Below are 27,840 nucleotides of genomic sequence, written 5' to 3' on the forward strand. Positions count from 1 at the left end.
GACAGGAAATCTGCAGGAAGATGCATATTTGTGGGAAGAGAATTTTCTCAGTTATCTTATTCTTGGGTTTGAAAGCTGTGTAGAGCTTTTGCAGCTTTCTTTGACATTGTTCCCCTTTCCTTTGTTTGTTTGTTTGTTTTTTTGCCCCTGTTTTTCATGATGATGGTGGCTTTATTTCTCTGAGATGTCAAACGTCCAGCAGCACCTCTTTACTGCTCTTGACACAGTTGCCAGTGCAGGGGTTGACTGTGCTTTACTCATTTGTGCAAAGTAGAAATACCTGTTAGGATTATTATCATTATTATTATTATTTTTAAATTTTTTATTTTTTTGTGAACATGAGTGAGTATATTAGAGTAACTGGAGTCTGCCTTGATGTTGTGAAAGCCTGAACTTTATGCTCCCAGTGCAGCACAGCTGTTCACCTATTTTGCCACATTGATAACGTTACTCATTTCACTAGGAGAATGGGATTAGTTGGCAGAGAGGAATAAGTTGGTTTTCTTGTTTGATCTGGAGTGTGGAAGAGTAGGAACTCATCAGGTATCACATTTTGTTTTATGGATAGTTACATTTTATTTTATTATTTTTTTAATGTTTATTTAGTTTTGAGAGACAGAGGGAGAGAGGGAGAGAGCACAGGGGAGGGGCAGAGAGAGAGGGAGACACAGAATCTGAAGCAGGCTCCAGGCTCTGAGCTGTCAGCACAGAGCCTGATGTGGGGCCCGGAACCACTAGCCGTGAGATTATGACCTGAGCTGAAGTCGGATGTGTAACTGGCTGAGCCACCCAGATGCCCCGTATGATTACATTTTATATTTGCAAAATCTATTACAGTTGATGAACTAAGTGTTAATGCACGTGTTTGATTTGATTCTTCAGTTGAACCTTATCATAATCCATGAGACTCACATTAGATGGTAATAAATACATTTTATAGAATAAAGAAATTGAAGTTCAAAAGATATTTAGTATTTTGTCCAGTGTGTCTCTGCTATTAAGTAAGAAATCCTGAATCCACACCTAGGTCTTCTGATTTTCAAGTTTAGAAGGGAACAGATAGAGTGTTTAGATCCAGTCTCAAAAGCAAGAATGGAAAGAATAAATAAGCGAAGTATGCTAAAAAAGTAGGTTTCCCTCTGGTTACTTTACAGTTAAAGTATTACTGATAGGTTTTATTTTAAGACATTTTTTTAAATTTTTTAAATTTATTTTTGAGGGGGGAGGGACAGAGAGAGAGAGGGGGCCATGGAGGATCTGAAGAGGCTCTGGGCTGACAGCAGAGAGCGACATGTGGGGCTCAGACTCATGAACTGTGGGATCATGACCTGAGCCAAAGTCAGATGCTCAACAGACTGAGCCATGCAGGTGCCACCCCCAAAATATTTTTTAATACAAAAATTTGTGCTTATTTGAGTATAGGATAGGATCAGAGATACAAAGATAAATACTGCATGGATCATATGGCATGAGTCATGATTTAGTTGAGATATAATAATATGTTATGTCTGTATCAGGTACTTTTTATGACAGCTTGCAGAGTATGTTCATGTTTTACTTCCCCCGTAATGCCTTTGGCTTTGTCTCTGCTACTCCTCAACATGTATTCTTTGCTCTAGCTCTCAAAATTATTTTGTTCTTTTAAGAATTAAGCTCTTCATTACTTTCAGATCTTTATTTATTGAGTCATCATCTCTTCCCAGATGCCTTCCCATATGTTGAATTCTGGGGCTCTCTTGTACTCCTTGTAATTCTACCCTTTAGTTACATGTATGGTTTCTACCCTATTGTATTGGAGGGATTTTGAGGCTCAAGAAGGTGTCCTTTTTGATGGTGAGTCCTGAGTGCCTAATTCAGTGCTTAGCAAGTGGTAGATCCTCAGTAAAGGTTCACTGAATAAATTGAATTATTTAACTGTAGATTTACTGTATTCCTTGGAGGTTGTATCATTATCCCTATATTACAGATAAGGAAACATCTCTGGTGTATTTACTTATTCCAGGTCTCATGGACCTGGTCAGCGTTAAAGCTTGGATGCCAGTGAATTCTTGTGCTCTACCTGAGATGGTGGTCTATAGAAGAGTATGCAGTGAACTAGAGGTAACAGAGAGGACTTCCCCACCAGACTGTTCTGGTTTCGTCTTCCCTTTGAGTACTTATAAAGGAGAGTAATGGAAAAAGTAAAAATGTTTTGGTGTCATTACAAGTTTGCAGCAGTTAGATTTAAATTTTTTCCACTTGAAATTTAGACATTTCCAGGCCCCTAATTTAGGCCTAATAACATGTTAATAATTTGGGCTTAATAATAAAATTTTAGTTATTAAATATAGCATTACTGTAGTGGGAAACTTTTCCAGTCAAAGGATCAGTGCAAGAATTTTGAAGAAGCTGGCCTCACTTGTTACTCTTCTTATGTCATTCAATGAAACAGTAATTTATTTTTCCTTCCTCAACATACGCTTCATTTTCTTGGGAAAGTTAGCAAAGGAAAGGAAAAAGTCAGCTGGTGAACTTTTGCCTATTTTCCTTTACCGCAACAATTGAAACATATACGTAAGAACACTTTTTATAAAGGCTGGCTTACATAGTGATGCTGGTAATATTCTCATCTGTCGAGATGAGAATTTATTGCAAGAAACTGGACTAGGACTATGACACAGCTGAGTCAAGCCTTTGCCACTAATTCTCATCTTGATGCTTCCGACATAGTTCAGTGAAGGCTTTCGTGTATTTCTTCCTGCAGGAGTGCGTATCGGAGCGTGGTATTTTCTTTGGCTGCCTAGTCACCTTGGTAAGAAACCCTTCTGTTGTTTAGATGATTTTACGTAGGTAATCCTTGTAAAGATTTCCAAGAGGTTTTGTTTTTCATAAAACAGGATTCTGTGAACATTTTTGAATCACTGCCCCCCCAAGAAGTTGGCAAAAGGTATTGAATATTCTTACACCGTTAATGTTAATTCATTGCTTCATTGGTTCAGCTGAAGTGTAGGCATAAATGATAATCTGCATCATGAAAGACCAAAATATTAATAAAAACATTGATTAATCATTAACTATACGTCTTTGTTTTAAAATGCAATATTATGATTGCCATTCAATCAGTAATGCTACTAGAAAGCTGTCAGTTAGCTTGATTTTGTTCTAAGTCTGCTGAAAAAGTTTTAAGGCAAATTGATTTCTGATAGGAATAAATGGAACATGCAGTGACCGGGGCTTCTTTGGCCAGGATTTTGTAGGTAAACCACAACTAATTCATAAAGTGCTGGGGACCCTTTCATACCTACCAAAAGTGGGCAGGCTGTCAATTTGGAAGATTCCATCTAAAGCATATTCCTTTACTTGGCTCTTGAAAAACTGTACCACAGTACCCTGCATAGAATTTAGTTTATTTACTGTGAAGAAGGAATGGTTGAGTCAACTTGCAGGAGATAAATCTGTGGTAGGTGTTCCAGGGCTGATTTTTAAACCACATGCCATCTCCCTCTTTTAGTTTATTTAACTTGCTAATATGTAAATTTTATTAATGAAACCAGGAGAGCTCATTCAGAGATATTTTAGACTTGTGCTTTTGTTAGGAGTGATAAATTAGTTTTGTTATTGAATAAATTCAGAGCTTTTAGAAAGAGCTCTTTATTTAATCTGTATTCAGACATGAGAAAAGTAGCTACCCAGTGTTAATTTACATTTTTAAAGGTTAATTTACAGTGCTAAATTGTAATATCCAAGGCTACTTTTCATTGGATTACTGATAGAAATGAACCTGTTATTTACAACATCAGTTTTGAACATCATCAACATTATGCTGCCTTTAATAGAGGGGATCGATCAGTGTATGCAACATCCAAGTTCTAACAAAGGTCCAGACTAGGCACCAGAGTTACTGGTTTTTACATGGCTTGATTAAAAAAGAGGAGGCTCCTATGCACTGAAATTTTCCTTCTGAAATGGGCACATTTCCCAGCATAAATATGATACTTCTATACTAATCAGGATGGAGTCTTATCCTGCAATGGTACTTACATTTTGGGCTTTTCACCACATCATTGCTGTTTTCTACGTGGTCAAAAATAGATATAGAGTAAACCAACCTCAAAAGTCAATTATAGGGTTTATAGTGATGTACTGTGAAAAATTTGGTTGTGTTTTTCATTATACAGAATGTTCTTTCCAAAGACATAAACAGAAAAAGCACATATGTTTGATTTTAAAAATAACTCTGCATAGCTCTTTAAAATGCTGGAGACATTTGGATACTTTGAAATGATCAGCATTATAATTACATGATAAACCCTCTATCTAAAGACAGGCTTGGTTTGTAATTATTGTAATTATTTATTCAGTTGCACCCCCCACTTTAATATGTATATATATATACACATATATATACACACATATGTATATATGTATGTGTGTGCGTGTATAAATATATACGTATATATATAATTTTTTAAAGGAGGGATCAACATGAATACTTTGAAACTATTTCAAATGCACATTTGATTGATCTGGTAAACTCATCTTATTTTCTGATTTCTTCCCAAGAAGCAAATGCTAATATGTGTTATATCACTTTTGGAGCATATATGCTAATTTATAAGTAATATATTATAAAAAGTATGGCAAATGGAAACCATTTGTCCATTACGAATTAGTACTATGCTTAAAATATGGTTTGTGAGATCCAGTTGCTAGTACACTTTCTCAAGTCATATAAAATAGTACTTACAGTGACTTGAAATTAAACTTTACATTCCTGAGGAGAGCTTATCTCAGCCTCACAAAATTTTAAAGCGAATGAATAATTTTGTAATAATGTTATTATATTGAATAAGGTCCTTTGAAGCCTTATAATTTAAAATGGTGTTTTTTATTAGTGACTGTCATTTTCCAGCTTTAAACTGCAGTTAATTTATATTTTGGCTGTTTGAAAATGTACAAATAAATGTTCCTTATTTAATGCTTTTTTCCTGTATTCAAGTCTTAATTTTCCATAGCCAGATTTCAGCCAAATATAAAAGAAAATATAAAAGGAAAGAAACAAATGGTTTCTTTGCTTTATCAAAACAGTTGCTTTCTTTGTTTTTTACTGACTGAGATTATAAATATTCATTTACTCATTCAAATGAAATTAGCACAGTAGTAACTGGATGATAACTCTTTTTACTCCTGGCCACTTCTCTCATTTCTGAGATGGTATGAATAAGGAAGTCAGAGGTTTCATGTGTTTCCGTATGCACTTGTGGCAGAAACATTTGATTTGAGTGATTGTGAGCCAGCCATTCTTACTCTCTTTCTTTCTGGAAGAGCCCTGAATATGCATAGAAATCCCAAATAGTCTCAGTCCATTGTGGTGACTCTTTTCAGTGATTGGTTTAGGAAGAGTTGTGTGATCCAGACCTTATCTGTGAGGTATGAAAAATCAGAATGGCTTCTGGGAAGGCAGTCCCTGACTGATAAATCAAATTACCTGGAGAAGGCTGCCCTCTTCTATTGGATGGGAAGTATGGAAGTCCTGCAGTGTTATAACAGAAGCTTCTGGGCCAGGTTGCCTGTGTTAGAATACCAGCAATTCCCTTACTAGCTTTGTAACCATGGTGGTTTATTTAATCTTTCTGTACCTCAGTTTTTCTGATTGTAAAAATGGGACTAACATGCACATGGAACATTAGTCATTCGAGAAAATGCAGGAAATGCAAATCAAAGCCACTAGGATAGCTAGAATCAAAGTCAGTTAACAACCAATACTGGTGAAGATTTGGAGGAATTTGAATCCTCATACACTGCCTTGGGAAATAGTATAATAGTTCCTCAAATGATTTAACACAGAGTTAACCATATGACCCAGCAGTTCCATTCCTAGGTAAATATATATGTGTACCCAAGAGAACTGAAAATACATGTCAACCCAGAAACTTATACACGAATGTTTATTGCTTAATAGCAATATTGTTTAATAGCCAAAAGGTGGAAACAACTTGAATGTCCATCAGTGGATAAATAGATAAGCAAAATAAGATTTATCAGTACAACATAGTAGTGCTTGGCCACAGAAAAGAATGAAGTGTAGTGATACATGTCACAACATGGATGAAACTTGACAACATTGGTAGATGAAAGAAGCCAGTCACAAAAGACCACATGTATTATTCCACTCATATGAAGATCTAGAATAGCGACATTTATAGATAGAAAACAGATCAGTGGTTGCTTACAGTTGTGGCTGGCATTTAGGTGGGGGATGGGGAGCGACAGCTAAAGACTAATGTTTCTTTTATAGGTGCCAAAAATATTCTCAAATTGACTATTAACTGTGGTTCCGCATATCTGTGAATATGCTATAAACCATTGAATTGTACACTTTAAATGAGTGAATTATGTGGTATGAGTTATATTCCAATAAAGCTGGTTAAAAATGGGGCGAATAATAGTATCCTTATAGGCTGTTGGAGGAAGGATGTTAATAATGAGCATAAAGTTGTGAGAACAGCGCTTGGCTTATAGCAAGCACTCACGTAACGATAAGTATGCTAAAAATTAATTATAGCTCTGAGAGGAGCCAGGAGACTCTCCGCAAGAGAAGGAAGGTCCTGGAGTTGGAAAGGACTCAAACTGCTGTGCTTTGGGACTACGGTGTGATAAAATAAGCAATTTGAGACTTTGTTCCTTGCACCTTAAGGCTGAAGGTGCCTTACTGATACAGCACCTTTCTTCTGTGATTTCATTTCTTCTTTCTCAATGCATATAAGCTGTCACCGTCACCAAACTTTTACATTCCAAGACTTTATCACCTTTTGCCTTTGTATAAATGTTTACCAGTTTATTTTTAGTTTGTCTTTATCCAGTTCACTCAAACCGATTAAAACATCTTTGAGGGCATGGACTGTTTTAGATTTCAATATCCATTATCTTGCTGAGTTGTGCCTGGTAATCATAGGTAGATGGTTAATCATTTGTAAATAAGAGGGAAAAGGTTGTGACTTCAGTTTGTTGGCATAATCTAAAATGTGCTTGTCGTTTGATGTTCGTTTCTCCTGCTTCTGGGCTTGTGCTTGTCAGCACTTTATGATTGAAGTCTCTGCGAGTTGAATAAATACAACGTAGGTTCCTATTTCAGTTCATTCCTTTTTTTAAATGTTCATTTATTTTTAAGAGAGAGACAAGAGACAGAGCACCAGCGGGGTCAGGGCAGAGAGAAAGGGAGACACAGAATCTGAAGCAGAGAGAAAGGGAGACATGGAATATGAGCTGTCAGCACAGAGCCAGAAGTGGGGCTTGAACTCACAAACCATGAGATCATGACCTGAGCTGAAGTTGGATGCTTAACCGACTGACTCTGTTCTGATTGAAGTAGAAAAATGTTTAAAATGCTAGTAGCTATGTGCCCCAGGCCTTTACCTCAGTTGCTGAATAGAGTGGGACTCCATGTTTTTGTTTTTTCTGTTGATAAATGTAGTACGTTCTCATTTAGTGAAAAAAAGCAGATGTCAAATATTTTTCAAATGTCCAAAACACCAGTAAACCCAACATTTCAAATATGGTATAGGTATAACTGTGTGTATGTGTGTATACTTTCTGTTTTCAGTGCTTATACTTAGTTTTGATTGTGAGTTGGGGATGGCATGGGGGTAGTTTGAGAAGTAGATTAAAATTTAAAAATTGTTAATTTATGCTGCTTCATGAGAGTGCACTTCAAACTTCCCAGCAATGCTGGTGAGTAAGTAATCAGCAAATTATCTCTGAGTACAAAATATGCCGTGACTTCTAGAGCCCCACTTGTGTATCACACAGACTAATTCTTGGTGTTTTTCCTCACTAATTTTAAAAGATAGAAATATTTATATTGTTTTATTGAGTTATAAGAACTCTATATTAAGGGCAGGTCTTTAAACCTTTGGTTTTTGTATTACAAAAATTTTTTAGTTTATTATTTGAAATAAATTTACATTTTTTATGTAATTTTATAAATTACATAATTACATAAATTATATAATTATAATTGTAATTTATAAATTACATAAATTATATAAATATAATAATTTATATTTATTTTTTTATTTACATGTTTATGACATTGTTTTCATCCAGAGGTTTTAAAATCTATAGAAGTCACATATAAGAGTCTTATTTGTGGTTTTCTAGCTTTGGTCTCATGGTTGGTAAATTCTTTTGCTGAGAATGGTAGTGAGTCATCCGCTCATAGCTGATAAGAACAGCCCATTGAAGAGGGCAGACTCACCTGTCACATTTTTGGCCTGCTTAAATGCTTAGTAGACCTTGAACAGTTCTCAAATTTGGAATGTTTTCTTTCTTGGCTTGTTTCCTGTGTTCTGATTTTCTTTTCTTCTTCACAACTCCAGACCTAAGTAATAAGTAATCTTATTACTTATCACTAAATATAACTGGATATAGATATAGATGTAAATAATAGAAAGGATTGTTGAAAATATTTTTGAATGCATAAACTTCATAAACTGGTGTAGGAGTCACGTCTTCCAGTATACCTTTTATGATATATCATCCCATTCTCTTTTGGGTGGCTATTTGTATTTATACCTTGGAACTCTTAGTCCTTTCTAATAATATACGTGTTTTAGGTGTTTACTCCACTGTTTTCTGGGTGTGAATTTCTCTTGGAGAGAATTGTGAACACCGGAACAGTGCTTGTCATGTGGTAGGAAATGAGTAAATTTTGACTGAAAATCAGATTGAATCTATGTTTACCTTGGAAATGTTCTTTCATTATTATGATAGAAATTTTAAGAGCTTCACATCATCAGAAACATGTATTCAAATTAAAGTATAGAATTTCTTTTTGAAATTGTGTATAAATCAGTTTTGGACTATGACAGCATCAACTACAGAATTAAATCAGAACCTTGCTCTCTCTATTAACTGTGATCTGGGGCAAATTAATGTTTCTCAGCATAATTTCCTGTTTATGAAATGGAACTAATTCTTTGAATTGATGATGATTGAAGGAGATGTCTCTAGTACAATATGTGGCAAATAGTTGAGAATCAGTAAATGTTTACAAGTTGCTGTTTTTAGTCTCCTTTTCATTTGGGACATAGAGCTAATTTTGTTTATTTTTTTTCATTTTGTAGTCAGCTGGGTTTTCCCCTTCTTTCCATTTGCTACTCATCCTTATACAGTCTTTTCTTTATTTAAACATAATTTATAAAATAAAGTATTGGACATAATAGCCTGATTGTGTTTTCTTCTAGATAATATTTACATATTCTTTGTATACATAAACTTTTTAAATTAAGTTTTAAAATTTTAATTCCAGTATAGTTAACAAACAGTGTTATGTTAGTTTCAGGTGTACAATATAGTGATTCAGCACTATTATACATTACTCAGTGCTTATTACAGTAAGTGTTATCTTGGGACCCTGTTCTTTTACATGTAAGAATAGTTAATATCTAAACCTTTGGAGATCATGTAGCCTAATTGAAGAAACATGAAAGTGTATCATCAGGACAGTTCATGTAATTAACCTGGTTTTTGTCAATGATAAAATAAATCTAAAATGGCTTCATTTTAGCAGTAAACTCGCTTCATTTTACCAGGATATGAGCTATAATATTTTTAAAGAAATAATTAAAACAATTTTTTTAATGTTTTATTATTTTTGAGAGAGAGACAGCATGAGCAGGGGAGGGTCATAGAGAGAGAGAGGGAGACACAGAATCTGAGGACAGGCTCCAGGCTCTGAGCTAGCTGTCAGCACAGAGCCTGACGTGGGGCTTGAACCCACAAACCGTGAGATCATGACCTGAGCCAAAGCCAGATGCTCAACTGACTGAGCCACCCAGGCGTCCCTAGAGAAATAATTTTTATAGTGTCAGATGGTGATATTTTATTGAATCATATTTTTCTGTACTTGAAAAATTCATCTTTTCTATCATATCTGTCTTTTCATTTTAACTTCCCAATTTTAGGTTTTTTTAAAACCTCTTTTTTAAAAGAGTTTTTTTTTGGGGGGGTGGGAGGATTTTAAAAATTCTGTCGCTAGCTTATTCTGATTGAAACTGACAGTCATAAATCCCTTTATGGTGAACTGTACATGAGGATTACCTGCAACAAATTTTTTTTTTAAATTTATTTCTAGGAGAGAGAGAGAGAGAGAGACAGCGTGAGCAGGGATGGGTCAGAGAGAGAGGGAGACACAGACTCTGAAACAGCCTCAGGCTCTGAGCTGGCAGTCAGCACAGAGCCCGACGCGGGGCTCGAACCCACGAACCGCGAGATCATGACCCAAGTGAAAGTCGGACGCTTAACCAACTAAGCCACCCAGGCACCCCAACCTGCAACAAAGTTTTAATCTTACTCTGGCTTTCTGCTGGCATTGAACATTTCTCTAGGAGCTTTTTTTTCATAGTCATTTGGTGAGTGCACTTAAAGAAGAGATTCTTTTCATCGTTGATTTTAGAAAAACATAACTAAAATATTTAACTCTTGTTGAAAGATAAACACAAATTCTAAAGACAAACATAATGAATGGAGTACATACATATATATTTCAGATCATTTGTATATAAATTTCATATCATTTGACCTTAGACTTCTGTTGCAAATCATTTTCTTTTAAAGTTCTGAAGTCTTTCTCCTTACCATTTCCTAGCTACCGTTGCTGCTGTTGACAAGTCCTGTGCCATTCTGATCTGATTCTGATATGTGACCATTCCCCCTCTTACCCCTTATTCTTGGACATTTTTAGGATCATTTATTTATCAGTTGTGTTCTGATATTTTATGATATCATGGTATGATATGTCTTTTAGTTCATCTACATTGCTGGGTACTTCTTTCAGTTCTTAGCAATTTTCTTGAATTATTTCTTTGATAATTTGTTTTCTGTCGGTCTCTCTCCATCTGTCTCCCTCTGTCTATCTCTTTCTTTCTGTCTCTTTTTTTCCCCTCTATCCATTTATACATCAGATATTGCTCTGGCCATTTATGGGGAACATTTTCAAAGAATACCATTGAATATAGATTTCTGTTGCCTTAGACTAAAAATTTCTACAAGGATGAACCTTTTAGTCCTTTGCCTAGGGTTTATAAGCCTGGCTGTGAGAATTTCAGTAGCTCAGCATAAGAGCCTGGGGTGAGGTGGGGAGTATATCTCTCGTAATTTATTATGTAGACTTTTTCTTAGTCTTTCTTTTTTCAGAGTGATGTATCAAACACAGCCTCCACCCTCTTTCCTTACCATGCTGGGTGTTTGTGGCACGGAATTTTGGTATGATCACATTCTGGTATGATCACCCCAAAGATGACACCTTTACTCTATGGAACGGTGGTGAAAGAATAGTGGCTCGACTTGAATGAGGTTGGAAAAGGGGCTTGCGGTTCTAATTGCTCCCTGTAGAAATTACAATATATTCTGGTTTTCAGTCTCACCACACAGTCCTGCATTCAGTTCTCAATATTTGTCATGGTTCTGCTTGGTTCTTGCTGACTTATTTCCCCTAAGCTTAGGATTCCACTTTATGGTCTCCTTTGTGGTCTCCAAAGTGTTATTAACATTCTTCCCTGCTGTCATCTCCTTTCCCTTTTCCATTTTATATTACTTTAGTAAAAATACTAAGGTAAAAGACCAATATTTTTACCTCTTTTGTTTTTAGGATAGAACAGAGGTAAATGTCTTATTTTAGGAGATATACCATTTGCTTCTTAAGATGGAGCATGTAATATTTGCAGAGTCTCATATACATGATAGAGAAAAACGAATTATGAGGAAACCTAAAAGCAAAATAAAAGAACAATAATGAGTGAAGATAAATGTCTCTAAAGACTGAGTTAGTAAAATCAGAGAATGAGGAAAGAATATTGAATGTTAGTCAACAGACCAATTATTTAAATAAAATATCCCTACAGCTGGGAAAGAATAACACTACTGATCAATTCCTTTCTTGTTGCTATAGAATATTAGAAAGAATAGTGTATGAATTCCAAGTGGCAAATACCTAAGAATATAATTTCCAAATCATATTTTAAGTGTATGCTTAGTTTTATTAGAAACTGTCAGGTTGTTTTCCAGAGTGGTTGTCTGCTATTTAAATTCCCATCAGCAGTGTGTAAGAGTTCTACTTCCTTTGTATCTTATTGGCACTGGGTGTTGCCAGGTTTTGTTTTGTTTTGTTTTAATATTGTCATTCTCATAGGTGTGAAACAGTATATCATTGTGATTTTATTTTGCATTTTTCATAATGATTAATGGTGTTGAGCATCTGATTTGTTATCCATAAATGTTACGTCTCCTCAAGCTTTTCCTCATTGTTTACTGGATTATTTGTTTTCTTTCTGTTGAGTTTTGAGGGTTAATTATTCTGGATACCAGTCTTTCAGAAGTCTTCTACTATGAAGACTTTGAAAGACATTTGAAAATAATGTCTCTACATCTATAGCTTGTCTTTTTACTCTTTCAGCAGCATCTTTTGCAGAGGAAAAGTTTTTAATTTTGATGAAGTCCAATTTATCAAACTGGTTACAGTAGGGCTCAATGCCCCCAAGCAGGCAAAGCAATCTTGCTCTACAGAAGACTTCTCCAAAGCAAAAGTTTGATATGCTAGCCAAACACTGGCTCTTCAGTCAGGCCCTTCTCATGATAGCAGCATCAGGCCTGCTGTGTTAACTCTTTTCTGCACAATATAGGACCATTCTGTTGTCTGTTTCTTTGGTGAGTTTGTGTGTTTTAAGGGAATGATCTATTTTTTCTAATTTGTCAAAGTTATGTTTACAGATATCATTATAGTGTTCTCTTATTATCCTTTTATTATCTGTGAGTTCTCTTGTGAGAGAACATTTCTTTGTAAACTGGCTAGACCATTATCAGTTTCATTGATCTTTCCAAAGGAATAGTTTTTGATTTCATTGATTTTTCTCTGTAACTGTTTTATTTTCAATTTCATTGATTTCTGCTCTTTATTATATCTTTTATTCAGCTTGTTTTCAGTTTCTCATTTCTTATGATGGAATGCTTAGATTATTGATTTAAGACCTTCTTTTCTAATATATTCATTTAATGCTGTGCATTTCCCACTTAGCACTATTTTAGGTATATGCCACAAATTTTGGTTTGTTGTATTTACATTTTCATTTAGTTAAAAATATATCTTAATTTCCTTAAGACATCCTCTTTGAATCATGGATTGTTTAGAAATTTGTTTTACAATTCTTATTGTTTGGGATTTTCTAATTATCTTTTATTTCTAGTTTATTCACAGCAGGAAAATATTTTGTAAAATTTCAGTATTTTATAAGATTTGTTTTATGACTTTGAATGCGGTTGGTGTGTGTGAATTTTCATTTGCACTTGAAAAAAAATTTGTATTACACTGTTGAGTGTATAATAAATGTATTATAAACATCTTTTAGATCAGGTTGTTTCATGGTATTGTTCAGGTCTTAAATATCTTGCTGATTATCTGTCAACTTGTTCTTTTAATTCCTTGATAAAACTATATTGAACTGTCCATATATGTTTGTCTGTTTCTCCTGTCAGTTCAGTCAGTATTTGCTTTATGTGTTTTGATGCTTGGTTGATACTTGCATACACATTTGAGATTGTTGTGTCTTCATGATGAAGTAATGTTCTTTATTATTCCTTGTTATTTTCCTTGTTTGGAAGTCTACTTTGTAAAATATTAATTTAATCACTTCTTTCTTCTGATTAGTGTTTGAATGTTATATGTTTTTTTCATCCTTTTTAACTTATCTAAGATATCACTTTAGTTAAAGTGGTTTAAATCTTTTGATGCCTTTATCTACTTAAATGGACTAGGAAGAAACTTGTATTTTTGTATTTATAATTGAAGTAAAAAGAAATGTTTTGGAATTAACCAGGAATTGAGGTTGTTACTGGATTTTTTATTTTAGGATGTGGTTATAATTGGATTGTACCACTGGACCACAGTGCCCAGGATAGTAATAAAAAGAATCAGAAACTCCTCTGAGAGCAGTTACCAGGTTGTCTTTTCTGAGGCTTGGTTACAGACTTTGGGTAAAACTTCTTTTAGCACTCTTCATCCCTATGGTTCCTTATTACAATAAGCATTATCATTTCTCAAGCTCAGGACTTTTTTGATCACTAACAAGTTGAATCGCAGCAGAGGGCTAAGAGCATTAATGGATAATAGCTAGATATTTTGGGGGCCTGATTTTTTTAGTAGCAAATAAAAGTCATGTGAAACCCACAACCTTGTCTTTTTCTCTTGGTGCTCTGTAGTTTCTTTTACATTACTGTTAAAATAATCACATTAGGTCCAGCTCAGAGCCTGTGTCTGCCTGTATGCCTTTTCTCTTTCATTTGTACTTCTGGCCATTTCATAAAATTTTGTAGAATTAATTTTTCTAGGAACATGCACACAAATCACAAGGATGTATTATAACAAAAATATTCCTCTGTGTGGTTGTAGAAATGGAACTTTAGACTTTCAAAATGCAAATCTCAGGCTGCACATTAATTGTATAGGGAAATAACTACTCTGGTCTTTAGTTTGTCTAAAATTTTTATCAAGGCTGTTTACAAAGTAAATTATCTATAGCCTTTCCTTAGATTATCTCATCCTTTCAAAATAGCTTTAAATACCATTGACTTGCTAGTGACAAATATATATCGTCAGTCCACACTTCATTCCTGATTTCCAGGCTGTGATGTTGGTTGGCTTCCTATTTGACATCTTCATTTGGATGTTTAATAGTTTAAAACAGCATCCATGATTCCACCAACCATTCTTCTTTTCCACTTTTTTCAGCTCACTTTGATGTCAAACTCCTTAGCATAATTCTTAATTGTTTTCTTTCCCTTACATTCTATACCTACTTTAGCAGCGTGTCCTCTCACCTGTATCTTCAAGGGATGCTTACACGGTACTGTTTTCTGACCTGAGAAGTTTCTATTTACTTCTTGTAAGATTCAACAGAAGATAGTGGTTTAAGATCATAGACAAAGTAGTCAGATGATTGAGTTAAAACTCTAGTTTTACAGTATTACAATTGTGTCATCTTTGTCATGTTTTTAAATCTGTGTTTCAGTTTCTTCACCTCAAAAGAGGGATGTAGTACTTACATAGTTGCCATGAGAATTAAAGAATTAATATTTATAATATTCTTAGAAGATCGATACCTATTTCTTAGTTAAAAATACGCTTATCATGCTCAGTCTGTTTACTAAGGAGCAACCATGTTTTATTTTAAAAATATAAACCTTTTTTTTTCATTCCTATACTCAGAAATATTTTAGTGTCTTCCTATTGGACTCACTGTAAAAATCAACCTTCTTACGATATCCTTCACGAGCTGATCCTGTTTCCCCTGAGATCTACCTCCTGCCTATCTTGCCTGTGCTCATACCATTTTAGCCACACTGTCTTTTTAACTGTTTCTTAAACATAACAATCTCATTTCTACTTCAGACCATCTAAAACATTTTCCTCTCCCTTCACAACTCTCTATTCTCCTACCTCTTTATTTTATAGCAGTTATCATTATACAGAATGCTATTTAGCAACATATGTTTTTTGTCCTTTTGTTCATTTCCTATCTTCTCCACTGGTGTGTAAGCTTCCCAAGAGTAGAGACTTTGTATGTAATTCCTAGTGGTTCGAACAGTGCTTGGCACATGGTAGTAGTTCCTTAAATATTTATTGAATGAATGAAATAAAATTAAACAAATTGTCTACATTCATTCCCTGGACAGTGCAGACTTGCCTATCAGGGAGTTGTGGCTCAATGCCAGTTTAAAATAATCATAGCACTGGGTGTTATATGGAAACCAACTTGACAATAAACTATTTGTAAAGTAAAATAAAATAAAATAATCGTAGATGTTTACAGTTGGAGGGGACTTTTGAGATAATCACATTTCATCACTTTTTTTTTTTTTAAATTAAAGAGAATGACAGGAAAAGTATCCACATGTTATGACTGTTTGTTCTTTTTACTGGAACACATATCCTTCCTGAACTATATGCTGATGGTGGTGGAGGCTGAGATCTAAATTCAATGTTGGGTTTCACAGCAAATAGTAGCATCATATTTTCCATTTTTAAAATCTACTTTACTTTTTATATGCCGTTAGGAGTAAATATGATTTCTTTATTTTTAAGAGTAAATGCATTTCATAATTTGGAGAAAATTAACCATGTAACCGGTAATTCTAACCTAGTTGCAAAGTTTCCTGTTCTGATCTTAGATATGTATAAGAAAAAATTATTTAGATAATATTTTCATGTCAGCTTATCACTTTAACACATTTCCCTTTGGTGATGAAATAGTCTTTTTAAAAAAAACTATTTGACATTTCTCAAACAGAAAAGCTTACATTTTTGCTGAATGTTAAATCTTAAATATCTGTTTTACCCTGTCTTAGTTGTCATATTTTATCATCAAAAGAAGTCACAATGGGAATACCGTGCTTCTGGATTTTCCATGCCGGAAGATGATTTGGAGCCATTGTACTATAGGGATTGACAAATTGATGAGAAGTGTAAATCTTGTTGTGGTCTGTTTTCTTGCCTGAACTTTACTTATCTTTATTGTGTTTGGACAGGTTGATCTCTTTCTTCCAGCCTTGCCCTCACAATGAAACACTTTGTACTATAACAGAGTCCATTATAATGGGGTTTCAATATAAATCCGTTTATAGTTGAGGTTAATATACTGTTCATTAGTTTGGAAGTTAATGGTGGTTTCCTACTTGTGAATGATTGTGTTTCAGAAGTTCATTTGTATTGGTCACAGACCTTAAATGTAGGAGCTAAAACTATGAAACTCTTAGAAGAAAACGGGGAAAACATTGACAGTGACATTGAACTTGGCAATGATTTCTTGCCTATCGACACCAAAAACAGAGGAAACAAAAGAAAAAATAGATGAATTGGACTTTATCAAATTTAAAACTTTTGTGCACCAAGGAACACTACCAAAAGAATGTACAGTCACCCCACAGAGTGAAGAAAATATTTGCAAGTCTTACATATGATAAGGAGTTAATATCCAGACTCTGTTAAGAAATCCTACAACTCAACAACAAAGAAAAAAAGCAATCCATTTAAAGAATGGGCAAAGGACTTGAATAGACATTTCTTCCAAAAAGATGTAGAAATGACCAATAAGAGTATGAAAAGATGCTCAGCATCATTAATTATCAGAGAAATGGAGATCAAAACCACAGTAAGATACCACTTCATACCCATGATGATGGCTGTTATCCAAAAAATAACAAAAACAACAAAAAACCCCCAACACAGAAAATAACAAGCCTTGGTGAGGATGTGGAGAAATTGGAATGTTTGTGCATTGCTGGTAGGAATGTAAAATGGTGCAGTTGCTATGGAAAATGGTGTGGTGGTACCTCAGAAATTAAAAATAAATTATTGTTTCTAAGAAGTTACTTCTTTTCCCTAATAATATTTGGATTAGTCTCTACATACTTGTTTCTCAGTAGTGCTACCTGAGTGCTCAAGGTTTCCTAAGAGAATTTATTCTGGTTTTTGGTACTTCTAGTGGAAAGGAAGACATATTTATGGAGGATGTGATACAGTTTGGTTTTTTTTTTTTTACCAATAATTTAAATTTCTTAGATATTACCATTATTCATAAATGTTTTTAAAAAGGAGTTTTTAATTTTTACCTATTCAGTTTAAATTATAGGCTCATTAAAATTCCTTTATTGACTCAGAAAAATCTGTTTCAGCTATATATGTGTGTGTGCATATGTATAATTTTATTCCTTCAGAGCAATTTAAAATATTTTATTTGTAATTATATATAAAACCTTTGATGATCTTTGTTACAGGCTTTCTTCCTTGTGTTAATTTTAATTGCTTCCTCTTCTCTTTTTCTAATCTAAAATAATCTCTGTGTCCTTTTTTTAAAATCTGGAAAAAAATTCCCAAGGGAGATATTTTCACATTGGGGAGATTAGCACAAATTTCGTATGATGTCTGTCTTATTTGGCTGTTCTATTTTATTTAGGAGAGCTTTGTATCATATTGAAGTATTTCTAGGGGTTTTAAGAGCATGAGACTATTTGTACAAATCCATTGTACCCTAGAGGAGCCTCCAGTCAACAGAGATCTCCTTAAAGAACTTGTCATTTAGCTGAAGAAAATTATAAATTGAACATAAAGGTGTAGTAACTTGATACCTAGCTATAATTTGTTTATACTTTCAAAGTCTTCAAATATAATAATTTTAAATTGTAATGCTGTAGGGATAGTGATTGAATTAGGTAAATGAAGAAAACAAAATATTATATTTCCACCAAAGACTTAAAAAAATGTTGATACTTATTTACCTTGAAAATAAATAATCAGCCTAGTAAAAAATAAGAAATTGAAGTTTTTTTCCCAACAGTTTTGATGTGTCTTACCAAAGGATTAAATAATTTTAAATAACAAATAATCATTATTTACTCATGAATGCATTTTATCCAAGAATTTAATATACATAGGTGACAGTTTAAAAGGAAACATTTGAGGACTTTATAGCTTTAAAAAGAGAATACTTGTTATAACATCATAGCTGATTTAGAATTTGGTACATATGTAGTGATTATCTTCCAGAACTGCTCAACAATTTTTTGAATAATAAGCCTTTGAGACTGAGTTCATGTAATTTATTTTTTAGTAATGTTTCTGAATCTCACAGTAAAGGGAAACTATTTTGAATGTAATTTATAGTTTCAGCCATACTATTTTCTTTTTAATGTTTTTATTTATTTCTGAGAGAGAAAGAGAGAGCCTGAGCAGGGGAGGGTCAGAGAGGGAGGGAGATACAGAATCTGAAACAGTCTCTAGGCTCCGTGCTGGCAGTCAGCACAGAGCCCAACTCGGGGCTCGAACCCATGAAACGTGAGATCATGACCTGAGCCAAAGTTGGACGCTTAACTGACTGAGCCACCCAGGTGCCCCTCAGCCATACTTTTTAAAAAGATTTATACTCCATTCTCCTTTAGGGTAGCTTCTGCTGCACTGTAGCACTGGGGGACAACGTGGACCTACCATCAGTCCGGGATTTGCATGGAGGTTTAGCCACTTACCAGTTTTATGTTCTTAGAATAGTTGAGGTCACTGGGCCTCAGTTTCCTCATATTCAAAAATGTGGCTGATTAATGGTAAGAAGGCTGTTGGGAAAGATTAAATGACATAATACATATAAAAGTATTTAGAATGCTATTTCTGGAACATAGTACTCAGTACGTGTCAATTATTATTTTTGTTGTGGTATTTTGATGTAGCAGAATGCATGGCTGTTATCTCATTCTGTGTGTTACATGCTAAGGAGGCAGTATTACCTCTCGGAATGAGAAACCCAGCTAAATTAGAAAACTGCTCTTTTAGTGTAAGCTGATTTATAGTTCTCCTGGGAAATAATGAGTTTAAAGGCTTTTAGCTGCCGCGTTGATACAGAGTCCCAAGAAGTTAATTAAAGAAAAAGTTACTTCAGTGAAAATGATTATTGAAATAATAAATAAAAATAATTTAAAAATGAAACCAGTAATACTTAAAATAGCATATTTTCTTTTAAAATTACACAACTTTTATATAACAAGAGGCCATGATTTTGATTTTACATATTATTTAAAAATATTTTTTTAATATTTCATTTTATTTTTGAGAGAGAGTGAGAGAGACAGCGTGAACAGGGAGGTATAGAGAGAGGGAGACGCAGAATCTGAAGCAGGCTCCAGGTTCTGAACTGGCAGCGCAGAGCCCAATGCAGGGCTTGTGAGACACACACACACACACACACACACACACACACACACACACACACACACACGTATGANCACACACACACACGTATGAAGAGTTCTAGTCTAAGGAATCGGCAGGTGATTATGGAGGCTGACAAGTAAGGCTGTAAGCTGCTGGAGAACCTGGAGCATATGAAGTTTCAGTCTGAAGGCCATCAGGCAGGAAGGGCCTATCCACCCCTCAGAGCCTGTCAGGTGGGAGAGTTCTCTATTCCTTGCAGGCCTCTCGGGCCTTCGCCTGCTGAGGTGCATGAGGCCTGCCCACCTTGTAGAGGGCAATCTGCTTTTTTTAGTCTACCGATTGAAGTGTTCCTTATTATCCAACAACACCTTCAGAGAAACACCCAGAATTATGTTTAACTAAATATCTGGGCATTCCCCAGCACAGTCAAGGTGACACTTAAAATTATAATTCATCACAGAAGGTAAGTGGAAAATAATGAAAGTGAACTCTTTTCACTTACGGTTTCACTTAAAGACCAGCTGGAAGACAATTTAATTGTAGACGTTATTCCTTCCTATGCGCTATTGCCATGGCATTGCCGGTATTGTTGTGTTTCCAATTTGTCAAAAGTTTATTATGTACTTTGAGTATATAGACATTTTATTCTGCTTTAGTCTTTTCTTCCCCCATCCTTCTTATTTTGATAAAAAAAGATTTCTTACTTTTTTGGAAGATCGTTCTCCCCCTCACCAACTCCCACCATCCCTTCTGAAAACATTAGCTGTATTGCTGGAAGTGCTTTATAGATTTAGTGTGTTTTCTTACTTATCTGTGCAGACAGAATGTTAGGGTGAGGAATAGTTAATGTTGAGTTGCTCAGTGAAGTAGCCACTACCCATGTTTTTGTCCTTTTTAAATTTCCTACCTTTGTCTCTCATTGTTCATAGCATGAAGCTGTCCATTGGCTCTGGGTATCCTATCTTTCTGGAAAACCTGTTGTATTCTGGGAATGCAACAGGTGTTCAGTTCATCTGTCTCTTCTTAATATAGAAGTTTCACATTTGAAACATAAAATAGAAAGTGAAACCCGAATATAAACATTTTGAGGGTAGGGAAAGTTGGAACCTGTCTAAAACCAGCAGAAAAACCTAACTGAAAATGTGTGAATTTTATTTTCTTATGAGCACTGTCTTGTTTTATTATCATTTGTGTGTTTTTAAGGCTGTGATCTAAAATTGAAATAAATAAGCTAAATACAGTTGTGAGAGGATAAGCGCACAGACTTCATAGGACTAAGGGATTCATTCGATTAATTAATACATTACAAATACTGGGTTTTTGAAAGAATTTTTTTCATAGGATATCTAGTATAATTTTTTCATAATTATTTTAATTCTAGAAATTCTTCTGCTGTAAAGACATCGTTGTTGTCCCCTTAATTATTGAACTGCCATTCAAATGTAATAGTATGAACCTATTTTTCTGATGCAAGAGCTTTGGATTCTGGGAGTAACTGTGGATAGAGAAGTTGAACTGTCCTTGGTTCTCAGATTGCTCTATTTTTATGGGAATTTTCTCCCACTCTTTCCTTTTCAGTTAATTAAATAGGCTTGATGGTAGTGGAAGGAGAGTGTTTTCAGCATTCTTTCACTTCATAAACTAAAAGTCACTACAGAAATTACAAATTTAAAAATTGAATAAACCTGTTGTTCCAGCATATTCAGCCATCATGCAGACTTTCAATTTATTTTTTTTCCTGTATTTGAGTAAACAAGTTTATATGTGTGTAAAATATATAGATTCATAGTGTATACCCAAAGATGGCAGGAAACTATTCAAAACCATGTAGCTGCATTAAAATAGAAATATTTTTCTGGAACAAAATTTATAGTTTTAATACACTCAACTCAAAGATATCATTATTTGCTGGGTTTGTTATATCAGTTGTAAAATTATAGAAATAATATGTAGGATTATTGAGAGGATAAATTTAAAAGTGCACACGGAAGAGGCATAGCACCTGTAAGTGCTCAATAAATCTCATACTTTTACATATCTGAAGATCACATTGGTATATTGAAGTCTTATAAGGCTGATAGTGTTTAGGTTAATTATTTTGGCCTTAATGATTTTATAATCCTTTCCCATTGTGCTAAACATTTTGCTTCGTGATAGTCACCTGTTAATGTAGATTAGGGAGTGGGTTAGTTATGTATTTTAGTTTTACTGATAAATCACCATTAACCCTGGGGAAAGGGAAGGGATCTTTGTGTCTTTTGGCAATGTGTCTGACATGTGGGTGGGTATAGTGAAATTTTCCTGCATAATTTAAGCGTGATAAGGATGAAATTTATTGAAATTGTATCTTTTACTCCAAAGTGATGTCTGTTAAAAAGAGGATTTTGATTATGCATTCTTTATGAAGGTCCTGAGACAGACTTTCAAGACATTTTCAGGAGTGAAAAAAATCATGCTAGCTAACCACCTACTCAGTGATGAAGAAGAGGTAGATAGAAGAAGAAAAGAGATCAGTAAATTCCAACCAGCTCATCTCTCCATATGTGAAATAAAGATAGAAACAGTTTTAAGTCTTAATTTTAATAAATGTCAAGTTTAGCAAAGGTCACAACTGGGGTCAATACTGACAGTATAACAGCTGTCTATATGCTTTGGTGTTGAACCTGAACCTTGAAAATGAAGGCATATAAGAAATTCCATAAAATATAGATTAAATAGGTTAGCTGTTTTACTTGTTAGTAAAGAACATAAAAATCCCATCTCACGGTGTAGATTGTTAAAAAATATTTAAGAATACATAGGAAGTTGCAGGGGCGCCTGGGTGGCTTAGTCGGTTAAGCGTCCGACTTTCGCTTAGGTCATGATCTTGCGGTTCGTGGGTTCGAGCCCCGCGTCGGGCTCTGTGCTGACTGCCAGCTCAGAGTCTGGAGGCTGTTTCAGAATCTGTGTCTCCCTCTCTCTCTGACCCTCCCCTGCTCATGCTGTCTCTCTCTCTCTCCTAGAAAGAAATAAAAATTAAAAAAAAAAAAAAATTCTCTAAGAATACATAGGAAGTTGTATATGTTCAGAATGGTACATAATTATAAGTAGTTTATTTGCTGATTCCTCATTCAAAATTTATTGTAATGTTAATGATAGTGTAATAAGAAATTTTGTTGCCTTTATTAATGCTGTATAAAATCTGTTTGGTATAGTTTTAAATGACCTGCTGTACCCCTGTGCGTCTTCTTGTCAGATGAGAATAACATATAGAGGTTTAAGCTTTTTGAGATTAATTGGTACTAAGATGATATACAGTGTCAAGTGCCAGTACTTTTTCTTTTTAATAGTAAACTCTGTTGTGGGTGGTGGCAGAACCACACAGAGAGAAACATTCTTTTAGCATGTCATAGTTTGTTCTGCTCAAACCATGAAAGACTGTAGATCCTTTAATAATCCCATTGAGAGAATTTCATGCTACTTAGGAGGAGTACTTACATATGGGTAACAACATCTTTCAGTAAACTGTACAATGGAGACAGGAAAGCTTCAGAAACAGGGAATGGTAAGAATGATGTTGATTAATTTTAAGATGACATGTTTCCATTTTCCAGGCATACCTTGGAGATACTGGTGGTTTTGTTCCATACCACCACAATAAAGCAAATAGCACAATAAAGCGAGGCAAATGATTTTCTTTTTTTGGTTTCCCAGTGCATATAACAGTTCTGTTCACAGTATGCTGTAGCATGTTAAATGTGTAGTAGCATTATGTCTGAAAAATACATACCTTAGTGAAAAAATACTTTATTGTTAAAAACTATTTATTACTGTATTAACTAAAATCACCTAAGCTGTTAGTGAGTTGCAATCACTGAGCACAGATCACCATAACAAGTATAATAATAATGAAGAGGTTTGAATTACCAAAATGTGATAGACATGAAGTGAGAAAATGCTTTTAAAAAAATGATGCCAAAAGACTTGCTTGATGCAGTCTTGCAGCAAATCTTGTTTGCGAAAAATGTGGTGTGTGTCAAGTGCAGTAAGGCTACCACAGTGAAATGAGGTATGCCGGTGTTTGGTGGTGTACCGTGTTTGAGTTTTAATTCTGTGAATGAATTCTAATGGAAAAAATACCACATCTGAGTCTTTGTGGAATTTGATTCAGTAAAGTAGTTTTTGTTAGATTATCAGTTGTATAACCTAAATTTATTATGTATATATAACACATTTCAATTCAGATACTTTGGCACATTTTAATATGATTTATATAACTTAATCTCAATAAGTGTGTTATGTATAGTATTGTAACTTGTAATTTAATATCATTAAATTAATGTTACAGTAATATTTTCTATTAAGACATTTAAAATAAGGGACACCTGGGTGGCTCAGTCAGTTACGCGTCTGACTCGTGATTTCGGCTCAGGTTATGATCTAATGTTTCATGGGATTGAGCCCCATGTCAGGCTCTTTACTGACAGTAGAGAGGCTGCTTGGGATTCTCTCTCTTCTTCTCTCTCTGTCTCTGTCTCTCAAAATAATAAACATTTAAAAAAGGAATTTAAAATAAACTTGGAATTTTGAGGTTTATAATGAGTTCTTAAAAGAATTCTAACTTTGATTACATTAATATATTTGTGCAATAATTGCCATAAATGTGTTTTTAAGGTTACATTTAAAATATTTGTTAATTTAGACTCCACTTATTCAGAATTTGCTAGAATTTGAGATCACAAACAACTTAGCTTTATTTATATTGTGAGAAGGAAAGATAAATTTATGAGATCTTTAAAGTTAAAAAGTTTGATTATTATAATTACTTAATGTAAATGATAGGAGCTTTATAGGGCATGGTTTATCTAAGAAAAAAATAGTACTATAAATAATTGATATTCTAATTCTGTGATTCTGATATTCTGATTGGAATTGTTATATATAAAGTTAGTGACTCAAACCTTATTGGACATTTGTAATACTATATTGTCTCTTTTCTGGTTTGTTATTTCTTTAAAATTAAACTTTTTATTTTGATATAGTTGCAGATTCATATGAGGTTGTAAAAAATAATACAGAGAGATGCTGTTTATACTTCACCACGTTTCTCTGAGAGGTTACATTTACAAAACTATAGTACACAAAAACGGGTAGTATACAATCATGATCAGGATATTGACCTTGATAAAATCCATTTGATCTCATTTAGATTTCTACAGTTTTACTTGTATTCATTCGTATGCATGTTGTTTGTTTTTTTATCACATGTATGAAATCGCATGTTCACTTGTGTGTGCGTTAATATTACGTGTAGTTCCAAGTAGCTACTACTACTATAGTCAAGATACAAAACAGCTCCATTACCACATGATTCCTTGTGTTGCCTTTTGGTAGCCCCCTCTCCTGTTTGCTACCCCCCATCCTTATCTCCTGGCAAGTGCCAATCTCTTTTTTATTTTGAGAATTTTTCCATTTTAGGAAAGTTAAGTGAATTTCTGTGATATGTAATCTTTTTGGTATTGGCTTTTTCATGCAGCGTAATTCCATGGAGAGCCATTACAAGTTGTTGCATGTATATTAATAATTCGTTGTTCCTTATAGTAGAATAGATTCCATGGTGTGGCTGTACCACAGGTTGTGTAATATTCCCTATTGAAGGACATCTCTCTTTATTTTTTTCCCCCCAGTTTTTGGCTCTTGTGAATAAGACCTCTGTGACCATTTGTATACAGGATTTTATGTGCACTTTAGTTTGTTTTTAAAATTTTTTTTAATGTTTGTTTATTTTTGAGAGACAGACAGAGCATGAGAGGGGGAGGGGCACAGAGAGAGGGAGACATGGAATCTGAAGCAGGCTCCAGGCTCTGAGCTGTCAGCACGGAGCCCGATGCGGGGCTCGAGCCCACGAACCTCAAGATCATGACCTGAGCCCAAGTTGGACGCTTAACTGACAGAGCCACCCAGGTGCTCCTGTGCACTTTAGTTTTAATTTCTCTGAAATAAATGGCCAACTGTGTAATTGCTAGGTCATATGGTAATTACATATTACTTTTTAAAGAAATTTGTAAACTTTTCCAGAGTATCTATATGCTTTTAAATGGTTACCAACGATGTGTGAGTGACTTATTTTTTCTGTATCCTCTCTAGCCTTCGTAGTGCTACTGTCTTTATTTTAGACATTTCGATAGGTTTGTAGTTAGTTTTGTGATCCATTTTGAGTTAGTTTTTATATGAAGTGAGGTTTAAAGAAATAAAGCATGAGGTTTATGTTCAGGCATATTTCTTTGCTTGTCATGTCTAAATATTTCATTACCATTTGTTGAAAAAGACTATACTGTTTCCATTGTATTGAATTATGTTCAATAATCAGCAGGCTTTGTTTGTGGGTGTTGATATCTGGGTTCTCTGTTACATCCCATTGATCCCATTTACTAGTATCACACTGTCTTGATTACTATAACTGTATATAGTTCTTAATATCATGAAGAGTGAGCTTCCTAAAATTTTATTCTTCTTTTTTAAAGATTGTTTTATCTATGTTAGTGTTAACAATATACATTTTGATTCCTTATGTCTACATCCTGCTTTGATTTTGATAGGTATTGCATTAAACCTATAGATTGATTTTGAGGTAACTGACATTTTTATTATGTTGTGTCTTTCAATCCACAAACACAATTTGTCTCTCCATTTACTTGAGTCTTCCTTGGTTTCATTCATCAGTGTTTTATACTTTTCAGAATAGAGCTCTGGTTCATGTTTTAAGTTTATATTTAAGTATTGAAGTTTCTTTGGAGTGATGATAATTTCTTTCTATTTCCACATGTTCACTTTTACCATTTAGAAATAGATTGATTTTTATTTTTGTGTGTTTACCTTGTATCCCCTAATTTTAATGAACTCGGTTCTAGGAGTTTTTTTCATAGATTCCTTGGGATTTTCTAGTAGAAAATAATATTGTCAGCAAATAGGGACACTTGGTTTTTCCTCTCCAATTTATATGTCTTTTGTTTCTTTTTCTTGCTTTATTGCAGTAGCCAAAACTTTCCATAGCATGTTGAATAAGAGTGATGAGATTGGGCATTTGGTCTTATTCCTAATCTTAGGGAAAAAGAATACAGTCTTTATCTTCGTGTACAATCTAAGTTTTCTGTAGATACTCTTTATCATGCTGAGGAAGTTTCTTTTTGTTCCTAATTTTTAATCATGAAATGATTTTGGATTTTGTCAAACTTATTGTGTCTTACTTGATATGATCATATTGTTTTTCTTCTTTGGCTTGTTGATATGATGGATTTCATTGATTTCTTTTAAATGTTGAGCCAGCCTTTTGTACCTGGAATAAATCCCACTTGATCATATTGTAAATTGTTTACATATGTAATTGGATTTGGTTCACTAATATTTTGGTGAGGGTTTTTCTTTTATTTTTTTCATGTCTATATTCATGGGAAAAATGATCTACATTTTGTTGGTATTATTTTTGTCTGGCTTTAGTATCAGGGTAATATTAGTCTTATAAAATGAGACTCATGCCCTCCTCTTCTTTTTCTTGAACAGATTATGAAAATTGACATTACTTTTTTTTTTTAATGTTTGCTTGAACTTTTTATTGAAACCAGTTAGACCTGGAGGTATTTTTTGGAGGGTGAGGCAACTTTTGAATTCAATTTCTTTGTTACAGGACATATTCTCTATTTAATCTTGGTTATGTTTTATTAATTTTTGGCTTTTAAAGAATTAGTTGTTTTTTTCTAAATTGTCAAATTTATATGCATAATGTCTGTTTTTCTTTCTCTGTTTTTGCTCTATTTGTTTTGAGATTCTTAATTTTTGGTGTGAATTACTTTCATATGTTTTTATTCACTCTGCCAAACCAGGATATTTTAATCTCTATTTATGTTAATTATTAATGTTCTATAGCTTGTCACCCATGTTATTTTTTGTTTTATTAGTTTCATGTTTCTCATTTTGTTTGTTTTAATGTTTATTTCTTTTGAGTGAGAGGGGAAGAGAGCATCTGCATGACTCGGGGAGGAGGAAGGAGAGGGTGAGAGAGAATCCCAAGCAGGCTCCACACTCCCAGCTCCGGGCCTGATGCAAGACTCAGTCTCATTAACTCAGTCTCATGA

At 34.1% G+C, this 27,840-nt stretch overlaps 1 protein-coding gene across 4 annotated transcripts in view; it reads left to right on the plus strand.

Annotated features, from left to right (window-relative positions):
• The window catches only part of SUPT3H (SPT3 homolog, SAGA and STAGA complex component), a 538,181-nt gene that overhangs the window by 145,659 nt on the left and 364,682 nt on the right, over nt 1-27,840 (plus strand). The window contains exon 1 of one of the 4 annotated variants that reach the window (XM_077764861.1): nt 2,773-2,791. The exons of the other annotated variants lie outside the window; for them this stretch is intronic. The gene's annotated coding sequence lies outside the window, so the exon portion shown is untranslated. Of the gene's footprint in view, nt 1-2,772; nt 2,792-27,840 lie in introns of those variants that run through there. 4 annotated transcript variants of the gene reach the window in all.

Source organism: Crocuta crocuta, unplaced genomic scaffold, assembly GCF_008692635.1.
Source record: "Crocuta crocuta isolate KB4526 unplaced genomic scaffold, BGI_CrCroc_1.0 scaffold44, whole genome shotgun sequence".
Taxonomy (NCBI): Eukaryota; Metazoa; Chordata; class Mammalia; order Carnivora; family Hyaenidae; genus Crocuta; species Crocuta crocuta.